The sequence below is a fragment of the Mus musculus genome, chromosome X, assembly GCF_000001635.26.
Source record: "Mus musculus strain C57BL/6J chromosome X, GRCm38.p6 C57BL/6J".
Classification (NCBI taxonomy): Eukaryota; Metazoa; Chordata; class Mammalia; order Rodentia; family Muridae; genus Mus; species Mus musculus.
Window position 1 is genome coordinate 144110797 of NC_000086.7, and position 18170 is coordinate 144128966.

The window sequence follows — 18170 nt, forward strand, 5'->3', positions numbered from 1 at the left end:
TCACACATCAGTAGTATTACAAAGTCTTCCTAAGACATAATCCTATATGAGCCCAACCCACATTTAACAAAAGACTATCTTGTGCCCCCTACTAAAAAGAACATTCTGAAGGCAAATTAAGCCTTTCTAGATTAAACAGATGAGTCAGTGGGTAAAGAATTTGCTAAACAAGCATGAAAACCAGGGTTCAAGTCCTAGAGTCCATGTAAAGCAGGTTATAAAGGCATGTGTCTTCAATCCTGCTGTTCCTATGGTGAGATGGGAGGTGGAATCAGGAAAATATTCCAAGGCTCATGGGCTAACCAACCTGTTATACACAATAGCAAACAAGAGAGCCTGACTCAAACAAGGTGGATGGTGAGGACTAATATCCAAGGTTGTCCTCAGACCTCCATATATACATCATGGCACTCATAAACACACACACACACACACACACACACACACACACACACACACCATGGACAACTAAATTTAAAATTAAAGAAATCTTTTTAGCCCTCCACTCCTCGAACTCTAAAATAGGAACCACAAAGAATATTATGGAAAGTGTCCAGTATACTCTTTGGTAAACCTTACCCAACTACAACTAAAATGTATCTTTGTTTATTGCCTATTCCTCGCTATCTGTTCTTGCTGTCTCCATGTGAAAGAGGGATTTTAAAAATAATACAGAACATGACTTCCTCTGCTTACTAGCCAGCATCATAAGCAACTGTTATGTAGGCTGAATCCCAGAGGTGAAGTTGAGTGACCACATGTTTTCAAAACACAGATGTTGGGATAAGTACTATACTGATTTGACTTATATGCTAGTCAACTAGGGCTCAAGGGAAGAACAATCTACCAAGTCATCAATTAGATTTCCTTCTTTCTTAATTGTTATCACGTCCTTGTAATTATTGAACTTCAAAGTCATCACTTTGAATCAGTTTTATCCACTGTCTGGATCCAGATGAGATTTGCAACATTAGTTCCAAAATGACTTTCAGTTCTGGGTAGGCACTACTGCAATCCTCTTGGCTCCACAGCACAAAAGTCTGGGCAGAAAGTGCAGTAATAAGAAAAATGCTTTTAGCAGCCAATTCTCTCATTTCTTAAAGTGATTCATTGTTAGTGACACTGTGCTTTGTAGGGGGAAAGTTCTTTATATTAATTTATTCTTGTGCATAGAAGTTGTGGCAGTTTGAATAAGAATGGTCCCCATAGGCTCATACATTTGAATGCTTAGTCATCAAGGAGTGGCACTATTTGAGAAGGATTAGAAGGTGTGGCCTTGTTGGAGAGTGCATCACTGGGGGTGAGCTATGAGGTTTCAAAAGTCCAAGCCACTGTCTCATAGGCCTTTTCTGGGTCTGTAGTACTATTTCAGCCAGGGTCTGTGTTGATGCCTGTGGCCATGTTAACTTCCAAAGGCCATGTGGATGTCCATGATCTATACTGCCACCTGAAGCCATGTTGATGTCTTTGGGCCAGGACAATACCAGGGGCCATATTAATCTTAGTGGCCTGTGCTATCACCTGGGGGCCATGGTGCTGTCCAGGCCATGCTGCCACCAAAGTCCATGTCTGGATACATTATCCTACTGCAGTCAGGATCTATGTTGATATCTGTGGCACATGGTTCCACCAAAGGCCATGAAGATGTCCACGGTTTGTGCTATGGCCTGAGACCATATTGATGTCAGTGGGCTAAGCTGCTACTGGGAGCCATGTTGATGTGGGTGGATCTGTGCTGCCATTTGAGCCATGATGATGTCCCAGTACTTGCTGCTGCTAAGGGCCATGACTGAATTCCACATCCTGTTTCAGCTGGTGTCTGTATTGATGTCCATTGTCTGCATTGCCACCAAAGTCCGTGAGGATATCTATGGTTCAGGCTGATGTCCTTAGACCAAGCCACCACTGGGAGCCATATTGATGTAAGTGGCTTGTACCATGGTGATGTTCATCATCCATATTGCCTTTGAGGGCCATGTCCAGGTTTATAGTCCTACTAAAACTGGGGGCCATGTTCATAGTCTATGCTGTCACCAGATACCATGAAAAAAGCCAGGATCTGAGTTCCAACTGACTGTAAAGAGCAATAAAGCTATTTTAGCAGTGATGTTGATAACTACAGATGCACAGTTTAGAAAAAGAGACATGAAAGATTTCTGTGACAAACTCTACTCCTCCCAACCCCCCTCCCCCAACACACACACACATACACTCAAAAGTAATAGCCTAAAATGGAAGGCATCAAAGAGAATTCTTAAAAACTTTGAAGATGCTGAAGTATAACTCTTTACAATAGATGGCTTCTGGCAGGGGTTCAGGTGGAAAAGGACCCAATCTTCATTAGGGGACTGGCCACTGGGAGTTTAACCATGCTCCAGTGGTGGTGCACGCCTTTAATCTCAGCACTCAGGAGGCAGAAGCAGGTGGATTTCTGAGTTCGAGGCCAGTGTGGTCTACATCGTGAGTTCCAGGACAACCAGGGCTACACAGAAAAACCCTATCTCAAAAACAAAACAAAACAAACAAAAAAAAATCCACAAATTGGACTTGGGTCTTTTGCTGTTGTTGTTTGAGGGATTGTTCAGGGTTTGCAAGGGCAGGATGGTGTACATAAAAGGGCTGTGAAGTAAGGGACTATGAAGTAAAATTCCCAAAGAATCAATAAAAACATTATTTGGCGGGGGGGCGGGGGGGGGGAGGATGCCCAAGTCAGGCCCAGAGTATCCCTCTCATCCTGGTGCCTGTGGATCTGAAAGTAGAACTGTCAGCTACTTCTCCAGTACCATGTCTGCCTGTATGATACCATGCACCCTACCATGGTGATAATGGACTAAACCTCTGAAACTGTAAATAAGCCCCCTCCCAAATGTTTTCTTTCATCACAGTTACCATAGTCATAGGTCTCTTCAGAGCAATAGAACACTAAGACAGAAATTGGTACCAGGGAGTTAAATAATGCTGTGACAGGTCTGAACCTGCTGCTTGTTGGCAGGATATGGATTTTGGAATTTTGGACAAGGAAAGCAACTGAACAACTTAAGCATGGTTTAATGGATCACACGTGCAGGAACATGGAAGACAACAGAGCTGAGAGCAGTGAAGATTATGACAGCCACTAAGAAGAGGTTTCAGAGAAGAAAAATATTAGTAAGTGGCCAAGAGGCAATGCTTGTGATATTTCGGCAAATAATGTGGCTGCTTTCTGCTCTCGTTCAAAAAGTCTGACAGAGGCTAAACTGAAGAATTTTGGATTAGTGGCTTTGGCAGAGAAGATTTCAAGGCAGCCTAGTATTGATGGTGTCATGAGGTTATTAGTGATCACACTTTTGCAGACCTATAATGAAAAGTAACAAGCTAAATATGAGAAATACAAAATGTACAGTTTCAGGAGTAAAGGAACACCAGGAAGTGTGATGGAGCTTAAGTCCAGTGCTCAAAGAGATAAAAGAGTTTAAAGAAAAGCCTGTTGTTCAGTGGGATGAAGGATGTGATAACCTCAGGGTAAGACCTCACTCAGTAAGTTTCCAACTTGTGAAAATAAAAAAAATAAAAAAAGCTTAAGCAGTGAAGGAAACCTGGTATGACTATGGAACCAAGAGGCTGAATTATAGCTCCATATAGCAGCAGAACCTGACAGCTTTGACCATAAGGTTCTGGGTTTAGAGTCAAGGATACAAGAAAGAGGTTGTGGAATCTCCCTCTGTGGCTAAGCAAAGCCATTGAGGCCAGGTATGTGTCAGAGATGTCCCCGTATAGAGGCCCAAAGAGACCATTGTGTGAAGGTATGAAGGTGAAACTCGGATTGCCTTGAAAATCCCAAGATGTTGAAGGTGCCAGAGTCATGGGATACTTGCCAAGAAAATTTCCAGACTGGGTACGGAACCAACCCAAGAGACAATAATATGTTTCACTCAACAAAGATGAAAGAAGTTGGAGATATGAAGAATGCTTTGACATCAAACATGACGATGCCGAACTTTCAATTTGCACAGCTGGTTTTCAGTCTTGCTTTGGTCCAGTATTTCCTTGTTAGGTTCTTTCCTCCCTTTTGAAATGTTAATGTGTATGTATTCTGTGTCATTACATATTGGAATTTTGTGATCTGCTATTTGGTTTTGATTTCACAGCTTGTTACAGCTAGGAGACTACCTTTAGTCTCAGAAGAGACTGAACTTTGGACTTTTGAACAAACAGTGTTGAGACTGTGATAGAGTATGGGGCTGTCTGAAGTTGGACTGAATGCATTTCTGCATTGTGATATGGCTAAAAGCCTATGGGGTCAGGGTGTGTAATGTCGTGATTTGACTAAGAATGACCCCCACAGGTTCATATATTTGAAACCTTAGTCATCAAGGAGTTCAATTGAGGAATTCTATATTGATGAATAGGGGGGGAAACAATTAAGGAAAAGATACTGTCAGCCGCCAGGTTTCAATATGTTCACATACATGCAAGCACAAGGACATTTGCACACTGTAAACATGCATACACACATGCTGAAAACCTACAGAGACATATATAAAGAAAATTATTCAAACTAACCTCTAATAGTCCTTAGGAAGCAGTGTCACTAACCCACTTAACAGATGGCAAGATAATGAGTTTAGAGTTTCTTGTCCAAGTCACATAGCAAACCCATGACACAATCAGGACTGAAAATTGGGTCTTTATCCCACAGTTGGCACTGAGAACAACCTGGTACTGTCTTTCCAGACAGCCCACGGCTTTTTATCCACATCTAATTGACAAGAAATTAATGCTCAATACCTGAAGTACAACATCCACTCAAGAGAAACAGAAAACAAATCCAGGGTCTCTGTTTATTTTTTTAACTGAGTCATCCAAAATATTTCTATCAAAGCTGTCACATAGTTTTGGACTGTAGGTTTGCAAGGCCTTCTACAGTTCTGTCTCTTGACTAAATAGTCGCCTCAAGGTCAGCTTCTTAGCCTTGGAGCATTTCATCACACTTTGTCAGATGAGCTGTTCTTTTCTGATATGTTAAATCTAAGAACTTCTAAAGACTTGATATAAGAATATTCTATGGACAAGTCCCTTCCGCTCGACTCGAGACTCGAGCCCCGGGCTACCTTGCCAGCAGAGTCTTGCCCAACACCCGCAAGGGCCCACACGGGACTCCCCACAGGACCCTAAGACCTCTGGTGAGTGGACCACAGTGCCTGCCCCAATCCAATCGCGCGGAACTTGAGACTGCGGTACATAGGGAAGCAGGCTACCCGGGCCTGATCTGGGGCACAAGTCCCTTCCGCTCGACTCGAGACTCGAGCCCCGGGCTACCTTGCCAGCAGAGTCTTGCCCAACACCCGCAAGGGTCCACACGGGACTCCCCACGGGACCCTAAGACCTCTGGTGAGTGGATCACAGTGCCTGCCCCAATCCAATCGCGCGGAACTTGAGACTGCGGTACATAGGGAAGCAGGCTACCCAGGCCTGATCTGGGGCACAAGTCCCTTCCGCTCGACTCGAGACTCGAGCCCCGGGCTACCTTGCCAGCAGAGTCTTGCCCAACACCCGCAAGGGTCCACACGGGACTCCCCACGGGACCCTAAGACCTCTGGTGAGTGGATCACAGTGCCTGCCCCAATCCAATCGCGCGGAACTTGAGACTGCGGTACATAGGGAAGCAGGCTACCCGGGCCTGATCTGGGGCACAAGTCCCTTCCGCTCGACTCGAGACTCGAGCCCCGGGCTACCTTGCCAGCAGAGTCTTGCCCAACACCCGCAAGGGCCCACACGGGACTCCCCACAGGACCCTAAGACCTCTGGTGAGTGGACCACAGTGCCTGCCCCAATCCAATCGCGCGGAACTTGAGACTGCGGTACATAGGGAAGCAGGCTACCCGGGCCTGATCTGGGGCACAAGTCCCTTCCGCTCGACTCGAGACTCGAGCCCCGGGCTACCTTGCCAGCAGAGTCTTGCCCAACACCCGCAAGGGTCCACACGGGACTCCCCACGGGACCCTAAGACCTCTGGTGAGTGGACCACACTGCCTGCCCCAATCCAATCGCGCGGAACTTGAGACTGCGGTACATAGGGAAGCAGGCTACCCGGGCCTGATCTGGGGCACAAGTCCCTTCCGCTCGACTCGAGACTCGAGCCCCGGGCTACCTTGCCAGCAGAGTCTTGCCCAACACCCGCAAGGGTCCACACGGGACTCCCCACGGGACCCTAAGACCTCTGGTGAGTGGATCACAGTGCCTGCCCCAATCCAATCGCGCGGAACTTGAGACTGCGGTTCATAGGGAAGCAGGCTACCCGGGCTTGATCTGGGGCACAAACCCCTTCCACTCCACTCGAGCCCCGGCTACCTTGCCAGCTGAGTCGCCTGACACCCGCAAGGGCCCACACAGGATTCCACACGTGATCCTAAGACCTCTAGTGAGTGGAACACAACTTCTGCCAGGAGTCTGGTTCGAACACCAGATATCTGGGTACCTGCCTTGCAAGAAGAGAGCTTGCCTGCAGAGAATACTCTGCCCACTGAAACTAAGGAGAGTGCTACCCTCCAGGTCTGCTCATAGAGGCTAACAGAGTCACCTGAAGAACAAGCTCTTAACAGTGACAACTAAAACAGCTAGCTTCAGAGATTACCAGATGGCGAAAGGCAAACGTAAGAATCCTACTAACAGAAATCAAGACCACTCACCATCATCAGAACGCAGCACTCCCACCCCACCTAGTCCTGGGCACTCCAACACAACCGAAAATCTAGACCCAGATTTAAAAACATTTCTCATGATGATGATAGAGGACATCAAGAAGGACTTTCATAAGTCACTTAAAGATTTACAGGAGAGCACTGCTAAAGAGTTACAGGCTCTTAAAGAAAAGCAGGAAAACACAGCCAAACAGGTGATGGAAATGAACAAAACCATACTAGAACTAAAAGGGGAAGTAGACACAATAAAGACAACCCAAAGCGAGGCAACGCTGGAGATAGAAACCCTAGGAAAGAGATCTGGAACCATAGATGCGAGCATCAGCAACAGAATACAAGAAATGGAAGAGAGAATCTCAGGTGCAGAAGATTCCATAGAGAACATCGACACAACAGTCAAAGAAAATACAAAATGCAAAAGGATCCTAACTCAAAACATCCAGGTAATCCAGGACACAATGAGAAGACCAAACCTACGGATAATAGGAATTGATGAGAATGAAGATTTTCAACTTAAAGGGCCAGCTAATATCTTCAACAAAATAATAGAAGAAAACTTCCCAAACATAAAAAAAGAGATGCCCATGATCATACAAGAAGCATACAGAACTCCAAATAGACTGGACCAGAAAAGAAATTCCTACCGACACATAATAATCAGAACAACAAATGCACTAAATAAAGATAGAATATTAAAAGCAGTAAGGGAGAAAGGTCAAGTAACATATAAAGGAAGGCCTATCAGAATTACACCAGACTTTTCACCAGAGACTATGAAAGCCAGAAGAGCCTGGACAGATGTTATACAGACACTAAGAGAACACAAATGCCAGCCCAGGCTACTATACCCGGCCAAACTCTCAATTACCATAGATGGAGAAACCAAAGTATTCCACGACAAAACCAAGTTCACACAATATCTTTCCACGAATCCAGCCCTTCAAAGGATAATAACAGAAAAGAAGCAATACAAGGACGGAAATCACGCCCTAGAACAACCAAGAAAGTAATCATTCAACAAACCAAAAAGAAGACAGCCACAAGAACAGAATGCCAACTCTAACAACAAAAATAAAAGGGAGCAACAATTACTTTTCCTTAATATCTCTTAATATCAATGGACTCAATTCCCCAATAAAAAGACATAGACTAACAGACTGGCTACACAAACAGGACCCAACATTCTGCTGCTTACAGGAAACCCATCTCAGGGAAAAAGACAGACACTACCTCAGAGTGAAAGGCTGGAAAACAATTTTCCAAGCAAATGGACTGAAGAAACAAGCTGGAGTAGCCATTTTAATATCGGATAAAATCGACTTCCAACCCAAAGTTATCAAAAAAGACAAGGAGGGACACTTCATACTCATCAAAGGTAAAATCCTCCAAGAGGAACTCTCAATTCTGAATATCTACGCACCAAATGCAAGGGCAGCCACATTCATTAGAGACACTTTAGTAAAGCTCAAAGCATACATTGCACCTCACACAATAATAGTGGGAGACTTCAACACACCACTTTCTTCAAAGGACAGATCGTGGAAACAGAAACTAAACAGGGACACAGTGAAACTAACAGAAGTTATGAAACAAATGGACCTGACAGATATCTACAGAACATTTTATCCTAAAACAAAAGGATATACCTTCTTCTCAGCACCTCACGGGACCTTCTCCAAAATTGACCATATAATTGGTCACAAAACAGGCCTCAATAGATACAAAAATATTGAAATTGTCCCATGTATCCTATCAGACCACCATGGCCTAAGACTGATCTTCAATAACAACATAAATAATGGAAAGCCAACATTCACGTGGAAACTGAATAACACTCTTCTCAATGATACCTTGGTCAAGGAAGGAATAAAGAAAGAAATTAAAGACTTTTTAGAGTTTAATGAAAATGAAGCCACAACGTACCCAAACCTATGGGACACAATGAAAGCATTTCTAAGAGGGAAACTCATAGCGCTGAGTGCCTCCAAGAAGAAACGGGAGACAGCACATACTAGCAGCTTGACAACACATCTAAAAGCCCTAGAAAAAAAGGAAGCAAATTCACCCAAGAGGAGTAGACGGCAGGAAATAATCAAACTCAGGGGTGAAATCAACCAAGTGGAAACAAGAAGAACTATTCAAAGAATTAACCAAACGAGGAGTTGGTTCTTTGAGAAAATCAACAAGATAGATAAACCCTTAGCTAGACTCACTAAAGGGCACAGGGACAAAATCCTAATTAACAAAATCAGAAATGAAAAGGGAGACATAACAACAGATCCTGAAGAAATCCAAAACACCATCAGATCCTTCTACAAAAGGCTATACTCAACAAAACTGGAAAACCTGGACGAAATGGACAAATTTCTGGACAGATACCAGGTACCAAAGTTGAATCAGGATCAAGTTGACCATCTAAACAGTCCCATATCACCTAAAGAAATAGAAGCAGTTATTAATAGTCTCCCAACCAAAAAAAGCCCAGGACCAGATGGGTTTAGTGCAGAGTTCTATCAGACCTTCAAAGAAGATCTAATTCCAATTCTGCACAAACTATTTCACAAAATAGAAGTAGAAGGTACTCTACCCAACTCATTTTATGAAGCCACTATTACTCTGATACCTAAACCACAGAAAGATCCAACAAAGATAGAGAACTTCAGACCAATTTCTCTTATGAATATCGATGCAAAAATCCTCAATAAAATTCTCGCTAACCGAATCCAAGAACACATTAAAGCAATCATCCATCCTGACCAAGTAGGTTTTATTCCAGGGATGCAGGGATGGTTTAATATACGAAAATCCATCAATGTAATCCATTATATAAACAAACTCAAAGACAAAAACCACATGATCATCTCGTTAGATGCAGAAAAAGCATTTGACAAGATCCAACACCCATTCATGATAAAAGTTTTGGAAAGATCAGGAATTCAAGGCCCATACCTAAACATGATAAAAGCAATCTACAGCAAACCAGTAGCCAACATCAAAGTAAATGGAGAGAAGCTGGAAGCAATCCCACTAAAATCAGGGACTAGACAAGGCTGCCCACTTTCTCCCTACCTTTTCAACATAGTACTTGAAGTATTAGCCAGAGCAATTCAACAACAAAAGGAGATCAAGGGGATACAAATTGGAAAAGAGGAAGTCAAAATATCACTTTTTGCAGATGATATGATAGTATATATAAGTGACCCTAAAAATTCTACCAGAGAACTCCTAAACCTGATAAACAGCTTCGGTGAAGTAGCTGGATATAAAATAAACTCAAACAAGTCAATGGCCTTTCTCTATACAAAGAATAAACAGGCTGAGAAAGAAATTAGGGAAACAACACCCTTCTCAATAGTCACAAATAATATAAAATATCTTGGCGTGACTCTAACTAAGGAGGTGAAAGATCTGTATGATAAAAACTTCAAATCTCTGAAGAAAGAAATTAAAGAAGATCTCAGAAGATGGAAAGATCTCCCATGCTCATGGATTGGCAGGATCAACATTGTAAAAATGGCTATCTTGCCAAAAGCAATCTACAGATTCAATGCAATCCCCATCAAAATTCCAACTCAATTCTTCAACGAATTGGAAGGAGCAATTTGCAAATTTGTCTGGAATAACAAAAAACCTAGGATAGCAAAAAGTCTTCTCAAGGATAAAAGAACTTCTGGCGGAATCACCATGCCAGACCTAAAGCTTTACTACAGAGCAATTGTGATAAAAACTGCATGGTACTGGTATAGAGACAGACAAGTAGACCAATGGAATAGAATTGAAGATCCAGAAATGAACCCACACACCTATGGTCACTTGATCTTCGACAAGGGAGCTAAAACCATCCAGTGGAAGAAAGACAGCATTTTCAACAATTGGTGCTGGCACAACTGGTTGTTATCGTGTAGAAGAATGCGAATCGATCCATACTTATCTCCTTGTACTAAGGTCAAATCTAAGTGGATCAAGGAACTTCACATAAAACCAGAGACACTGAAACTTATAGAGGAGAAAGTGGGGAAAAGCCTTGAAGATATGGGCACAGGGGAAAAATTCCTGAACAGAACAGCAATGGCTTGTGCTGTAAGATCGAGAATCGACAAATGGGACCTAATGAAACTCCAAAGTTTCTGCAAGGCAAAAGACACCGTCAATAAGACAAAAAGACCACCAACAGATTGGGAAAGGATCTTTACCTATCCTAAATCAGATAGGGGACTAATATCCAACATATATAAAGAACTCAAGAAGGTGGACTTCAGAAAATCAAATAACCCCATTAAAAAATGGGGCTCAGAACTGAACAAAGAATTCTCACCTGAGGAATACCGAATGGCAGAGAAGCACTTGAAAAAATGTTCAACATCCTTAATCATCAGGGAAATGCAAATCAAAACAACCCTGAGATTCCACCTCACACCAGTCAGAATGGCTAAGATCAAAAATTCAGGTGACAGCAGATGCTGGCGAGGATGTGGAGAAAGAGGAACACTCCTCCATTGTTGGTGGGAGTGCAGGCTTGTACAACCACTCTGGAAATCAGTCTGGCGGTTCCTCAGAAAACTGGACATAGTACTACCGGAGGATCCAGCAATACCTCTCCTGGGCATATATCCAGAAGATGCCCCAACAGGTAAGAAGGACACATGCTCCACTATGTTCATAGCAGCCTTATTTATAATAGCCAGAAGCTGGAAAGAACCTAGATGCCCCTCAACAGAGGAATGGATACAGAAAATGTGGTACATCTACACAATGGAGTACTACTCAGCTATTAAAAAGAATGAATTTATGAAATTCCTAGCCAAATGGATGGACCTGGAGGGCATCATCCTGAGTGAGGTAACACATTCACAAAGAAACTCACACAATATGTATTCACTGATAAGTGGATATTAGCCCCAAACCTAGGATACCCAAGATATAAGATATAATTTGCTAAACACATGAAACTCAAGAAGAATGAAGACTGAAGTGTGGACACTATGCCCCTCCTTAGATTTGAGAACAAAACACCCATGGAAGGAGTTACAGAGACAAAGTTTGGAGCTGAGATGAAAGGATGGACCATGTAGAGACTGCCATATCCAGGGATCCACCCCATAATCAGCATCCAAACGCTGACACCATTGCATACACTAGCAAGATTTTATTGAAAGGACGCAGATGTAGCTGTCTCTTGTGAGACTATGCCGGGGCCCAGCAAACACAGAAGTGGATGCTCACAGTCAGCTAATGGATGGATCATAGGGCTCCCAATGGAGGAGCTAGAGAAAGTAGCCAAGGAGCTAAAGGGATCGGCAACCCTATAGGTGGAACAACATTATGAGCTAACCAGTACCCCGGAGCTCTTGACTCTAGCTGCATATATATCAAAAGATGGCCTAGTCGGCCATCACTGGAAAGAGAGGCCCATTGGACTTGCAAACTTTATATGCCCCAGTACAGGGGAATACCAGGGCCAAAAAGGGGGAGTGGGTGGGCAGGGGAGTGGGGGTGGGTGGATATGGGGGACTTTTGGTATAGCATTGGAAATGTAAATGAGTTAAATACCTAATAAAAAATGGAAAAAAAAAGTAATTTTCTAGAGTGATTTTAAAAAATCAAAAAAAAAAAAAAAAGAATATTCTATGGAACAGATAGCCTAAGGATGTTCCTTCTTTACCTTCTCCCTTTCCCCGGCTCCTTTTCTGGCCTTACAGGAAATTCATTGGCAATTATAACAGGAAAAGCAATCATTCAGCCAGCGCTCTCTAACAAATCTCCTCGAAGCAATTTTAGAAGTGACAGATGAGTGTAAGGTCCTGGAAGGCGCATGTTCTTTCCTTCCTTAATTGCTGCTTTACTAAAAGCATGCGGCAAACAATATTGAGAATCTTAGCTCTATTCGCTACCTCAGATGGCAGAAGAAGCTGTGCATGTGCATATTAAACAGGCCAGCTGAAACCTGATTTGCTCAGTATTAATGAAGAGATGGTAATGTAACCCAGCATCTGTAAACAGTCCAAGAAGACATCTGTGGATTACTGGGAGCAATAGTCATATTTTATAACCCTCATAACAGCAGAAGTACTCTAAGTCCATCTTAGCAACTGGAGTTTAGTCTTCTAATGTACACAGAGCACCAGAAAGCAGCAAAACATTAGTTCTTCCTATTTGAATTTTCTTAAAGATGCTAAATCAGAGCGATCTCCAGAGTCTCCTGATTCTCATCTCACTGCTATGTGCTGAAATCAGACATTCCCCACAACAGGATTGACTGGCTGTAGGTGAAAATATGGGAGTAAGTTTTGTCATTAGGCCTTTCGCCATTCTCCCTTATACCTCCTTCACCTTCCTTCTATGATTCCCCTTTCTCCTCTCAAATGCCCGGCAAATAAAAGATTTTTATTGTGACTTCTAATGTAGGTCAGATCTTTTTAAACTTACTCTCTTTATATCTTGCTCACTGTCCCCCATGGGTCACCCCTTCCCACAATCCTTCCTCCATCCCCCATCCCCTTCTCCTCTGAGTGGGTGGAGGACTCCCTGGTTATTCCCCACCCTGGCACATCAAGTCTCTATGAGGCCAGGCCCTTCCTCTTCCACGAAGGCCAGACAAGGCAGCCTAGCTACTAAAATACATGCCACATTTAGGTAACAACATTTAGGTAACAGCTTTTAGGACAGCCCCTGCTCCAGGTGTTTGAGACCCTCATGAAGGCCAAGCTGCACATCTGCTACAAGTGTCCAGAGAGGCCTAGGTCCATCCCTTGTATGCTCTTTGGTTGGTGGTTCAGTCTCTGACAGCCCCAAGGATCCAGGTTAGTTGATTCTGTTGGTCTTCCTGTAGAGTTCCTATCCCCTTAGTGGCCCACATTCTTTCCCTCAACTCTTCCATAAGAGTCCCCAAGCTCCAGCCACTGCTTGGCTGTGGGTCTCTAAATCACTCTGAGTCAGCTGCTGGGTGGAGCCTCTCAGAGGATAGCCATAGTAGACTCCTGTCTGCAGGCATGAGAGAATATCATTAATAGTGTCAGGAATTGGTACTTGCCCATGGGATGGGTCTCAAGTTGGGCCTGTTATTGGTTGGCCTTTCTGTCAGTCTCTGCTCCCCCTCCCTGCATTTCTTGTAGACAGGATAAATTCATGGTTGAAAGTTTTGTGGGTAGGCTGGTATCCTATCTCTCCATTGGGGTTCCCGCCTGGCTACAGGAGGTGGCTTCTTCTGTTTCCATATCCCCAATGCTATGAGTCACATAAGCACACCCCTGTTGATTCTTGGTTACCTCCCCTATCCCAGGTCTCTGTCTCTTCTTTTATTGTTCAGGATTGTTTTGGTTATGCTGGGTTTTTTACTTTTCCACGTGAAGTTGAGAATTGCTCTTTCAAGTGCAGACCAGATTCTTATGTCTTCTTCTCTACATTCTCTACCCTACAGGGAACCTGGATCCCATTTTAGTACCAGTTCCCATGAGCGTCAGGCATGAACCAAGGCAGATCTGGCAATCTCACTCCTGGGACTAGATGTAATGGCAGCAAAAGTACAGGTGAACAGAAATATATAGAAAAAAAATCAGACTATGGCAACCAATTGTTTCAGTTTCCCCAGAAGAGAGATTTTCCCTAGAGTTTGTAACTTTCCATGCTGAAGCCAGAAAAGGTCCAAATGAACTGAACAACTGGTATCTCGTGGAATATTGGTCATAATAGCAAACAACAGAAACAAAGCAGAAATGGCCATTTAGAAGCTAATACTTGAACAAATGATAGTACATTATTCTGTACAGTGCAACCAAGATATTATAAAAATAATGTGACTCCTTGTGTATTGAGCCACAGAAGTGAAAAATAGGATGATGCGTTAAAATGTCTAACATAATGATATCTTGTAAAAAAAATTGAAAGTGAAACAAAATTACAAAATGACATGATCATGTTTGTATACTTAATAATACAGAGATGTCTACTCATCTTGACAAATAATTGAGGTGATTATCAGTAATAATTATTACCTCATGCCTAAATACAAGAAACAGACATAGGAACCTACAAATATTTACAGTTCCAGTTTCAAGTAGACCTGAAAAATATGTGCACATGCAATGAAGAGTCCATGATAAAGTATGAACAATATGTTGGAAAGTAACAATGATTATTTTCAGTTTGGTTCGAAGTGGTCTAAAAGGAAGGTGCAAATGTGATTGCTGCTGATGGTACCAATGAGAGAGCAAAACCATAGAAATAATGTTCAGGTAGTAGTAGAACTTTTATGTTTTGCTTTTTTATGACTTTATTTTGTCACACACACACACAGACAAACACACACACACACGTAAGTATATTACAGGACTCCTTCCAGAAATGTCTCCAATCTTTCTACCACGTGGGTCCCTGGGATCGAACTCAAGCCCTCCTGTTTGAAAGCAAGCACTTTTGCCCACTGAATCATCTCATGGGGCCCTAGTAAAACTTTTAAATAAATCATATTGTAGAATTGTTTGAATTTGACAGTGTGAGAGATCTTTAATATAAGCAATTTCACTGAATTTTTTAGTGGAAACAAGCAAAAATCATTAAGAATCTATTTGAATTACTACAGTTGCTCCTTTATCATGTCTTATGAGTAGAGTGTATTGTAGGTACAGTCAAGATTTATGGAACTGTTATGTCTTGGACCTTTGACTGTCAAATATCCTCCATATATAGAAAGAAAGAAGGAACCAAAGATCAATGGTACTTCCTACCAATAAATGGAAATGTAGGTTATTTTGATTTGTTCTTACAACTTTTCTGTTTTCAAATTATCTACAAGTGAAGTATTTTAATAATCATAAGGAAAGGAGCATGCAGAATTACTAGAGGAAGCATGAGGAAAACACAATATAGTAGTGCAAGGACAATTAAGTAGAAAAAATAAAACTATCTTCAACTCAATAATTCTATTTTTATCTTCATTCAAATATATATATAAGCAGTCATGGTAGAATTATTATAATATCAGAGCTTTTCATTAATAATACTCATCAATAATATACTGCAGTATAAGTTAGATAAATACTAACATACATGGACAAGCCATAAAAGGACAAAATATATTTTAATGACATAGAATGATATTCATAATACATGAATGAATAAAGATTATTTAGGGAATTATGTGTGTATAATTCTGTTCCTTATATCTGTATATGCATAAATAAGCATACTGTATAGAAATTTCTTTTCTTCTTCTTCCTTTTTTTCTAGAGACAGGGTTTCTCTGTGTAGCCTTGGCTGTCCTAGAAATTGCCCTGTAGACCAGGGTGATGTAGAACTCACAGAGATCTTCCTGCTTCTGCCTCCAGAGCACTGGGATTAATGGCATGTACCACCACCACCAGTTGAAATACTTGAAATAAAGAAACTAAATCTTAATAGTGGTTGCTTTCTTTTTTTTTTTAATTACGTATTTTCCTCAATTACATTTCCAATGCTATCCCAAAAGTCCCCCACACACCCCCCCCACTCCTCTACCCATCCATTCCCATTTTTTTTGGCCCTGGCGTTCCCCTGTACATATATATATATACGTATAAAGTTTGCCTGACCAATGGGCCTCTCTTTCCAGTGATGGGCAACTAGGCCATCTTTTTTTTTTTTTTTTTTTTTTTTACATTTTGATATCCCTTTATTTTTTTTTCCATTTTTTATTAGGTATTTAACTCATTTACATTTCCAATGCTATACCAAAAGTCCCCCATATCCACCCACCCCCACTCCCCTGCCCACCCACTCCCCCTTTTTGGCCCTGGTATTCCCCTGTACTGGGGCATATAAAGTTTGCAAGTCCAATGGGCCTCTCTTTCCAGTGATGGCCGACTAGGCCATCTTTTGATATATATGCAGCTAGAGTCAAGAGCTCCGGGGTACTGGTTAGCTCATAATGTTGTTCCACCTATAGGGTTGCAGATCCCTTTAGCTCCTTGGCTACTTTCTCTAGCTCCTCCATTGGGAGCCCTATGATCCATCCATTAGCTGACTGTGAGCATCCACTTCTGTGTTTGCTGGGCCCCGGCATAGTCTCACAAGAGACAGCTACATCTGCGTCCTTTCAATAAAATCTTGCTAGTGTATGCAATGGTGTCAGCGTTTGGATGCTGATTATGGGGTGGATCCCTGGATATGGCAGTCTCTACATGGTCCATCCTTTCATCTCAGCTCCAAACTCTGTCTCTGTAACTCCTTCCATGGGTGTTTTGTTCCCAAATCTAAGGAGGGGCATAGTGTCCACACTTCAGTCTTCATTCTCCTTGAGTTTCATGTGTTTAGCAAATTATATCTTATATCTTGGGTATCCTAGGTTTGGGGCTAATATCCACTTATCAGTGAATACATATTGTGTGAGTTTCTTTGTGAATGTGTTACCTCACTCAGGATGATGCCCTCCAGGTCCATCCATTTGGCTAGGAATTTCATAAATTCATTCTTTTTAATAGCTGAGTAGTACTCCATTGTGTAGATGTACCACATTTTCTGTATCCATTCCTCTGTTGAGGGGCATCTAGGTTCTTTCCAGCTTCTGGCTATTATAAATAAGGCTGCTATGAACATAGTGGAGCATGTGTCCTTCTTACCTGTTGGGGCATCTTCTGGATATATGCCCAGGAGAGGTATTGCTGGATCCTCCGGTAGTACTATGTCCAGTTTTCTGAGGAACCGCCAGACTGATTTCCAGAGTGGTTGTACAAGCCTGCACTCCCACCAACAATGGAGGAGTGTTCCTCTTTCTCCACATCCTCGCCAGCATCTGCTGTCACCTGAATTTTTGATCTTAGCCATTCTGACTGGTGTGAGGTGGAATCTCAGGGTTGTTTTGATTTGCATTTCCCTGATGATTAAGGATGTTGAACATTTTTTCAAGTGCTTCTCTGCCATTCGGTATTCCTCAGGTGAGAATTCTTTGTTCAGTTCTGAGCCCCATTTTTTAATGGGGTTATTTGATTTTCTGAAGTCCACCTTCTTGAGTTCTTTATATATGTTGGATATTAGTCCCCTATCTGATTTAGGATAGGTAAAGATCCTTTCCCAATCTGTTGGTGGTCTTTTTGTCTTATTGACGGTGTCTTTTGCCTTGCAGAAACTTTGGAGTTTCATTAGGTCCCATTTGTCGATTCTCGATCTTACAGCACAAGCCATTGCTGTTCTGTTCAGGAATTTTTCCCCTGTTAGGCCATCTTTTGATACATATGCAGCTAGAGTCAAGAGCTCTGGGGTACTGGTTAGTTCATAATGTTGTTCCACCGATAGGGTTGCAGATCTCTGTCGCGCCCGCTCTCGACCAGCAAGAACGACGCGACCACCAGTCCTTCTAACAGCAGTTTATTCAGTCCTGATTCTTCTTGTTTATATCTCCCCCGAACCCTGGGCCTCTCACTCCGTTTATACTCTCTCTCATCCATGCACCGCAGGCCACGCCCCCTCGCCAGTCACGAGGCTTCAGCTAATCAGGGCAGCAGGGGCAAATCTCCACCA